Source organism: Nuphar pumila, chromosome 8 (assembly GCF_984573655.1).
Source record: "Nuphar pumila chromosome 8, dmNupPumi1.hap1.1, whole genome shotgun sequence".
Taxonomy (NCBI): Eukaryota; Viridiplantae; Streptophyta; class Magnoliopsida; order Nymphaeales; family Nymphaeaceae; genus Nuphar; species Nuphar pumila.
In genome coordinates, this window is record NC_143256.1 from 112,314,024 (window position 1) to 112,315,265 (window position 1,242).

Here is a 1,242-nt window from a genome sequence, read left to right on the forward strand (position 1 = left end):
TAATAATCCTGGTCATCAACACTGGAATGCAGTGAACAAGATTCTTAGATATCTAAAACATACTTTAGACTATGAAATTCACTATACCGAGTTTCCTGCTATCACTGAAGGGTATAGTGATGCAAGTTGGAATACCGACTTTGAAGATTCCAAGTCTACGAGTGGTTGGGTTTTTACCCTTGGTGGAGGAGTAGTTGCATGAATGTCTAAGAAACAGACCTGTATAACTCATTCTACAATGGAATCTGAGTTTATTGCTTTGGCATCTGCTTATAGAGAAACCCGTTTCTTATGAGAATTGACAATTCTCTAGAGCACTCATGAATCCAGGGAAGCACAAGGCTCTAAATGTGCCAACATGAATTCCACACAATTGAACATTTAGAAACGTATGTATGATTGAAAAACTTCGTTAACAATATAAGGAGCTAAGTTCAAGGTAAGTCCACTTAGCACCTTGATTAATTTAGGTTTTCTTTTAAAAAGTGTGGGTTCAATTCTTACAGACACTCTCACTAATGCATAAGTTTCTATGCAAGCCAAATATATTTTAAAACTAGTGGGGGATTGTTAGGAAAGTTTTAAAATATTAAATCTTGATGATTTTATTTACTACCAAAAGTGTTTTGAAAAAGTTTAGTCCCATATATAAAAGACAAAATTTTTTCAAGAGGTTTAAATAGAGAGTTTGTTATTTGTTCTTTACTTTGGTAAGCCTTGAGTCTTTAGGTGGATTGCGGACGTTGCTGCGCATCGTGCAGTAACGGACGCTGCGCAAGGGCGCTTGAGGCGCAATGTGGCGTTTTGATGGCGCACTTTGCACTTCACATGCTCGCAGCGGTGCGAGGTGCTTATGAGGTGCAAATGTCCGTTTTGGATTTTTAGTTTTGAGGTATTTGGTTGTTTGAAATTTTTAATAGCATTTATATTGAGTTTATGGTGCTTTGTGACTGTTGGACAGTTTTGAAGGCCTTTGATAGACAGTCAAAGGTGGGTGACCGTTGAAGGACCTTTTCACCCTATTTTCAAATCGTCTGGATTATGGTCATTAATTTCATTTATCTCAAAATGTTTTGGCCTTTCTCACAAGTCTATAAATCGCTTCCTTTTCCGTATTTTGAATAATAGGAATTTCTGACTCTCCAGTTTTCTCCTTTCTTTCTTCTCAGTTTGGCTTGCAGAGTTCATATGTGGGAGAGGTCATCTGTTCTTGTGAAGCAGTGACTCTCTTAAGGTTCAAGC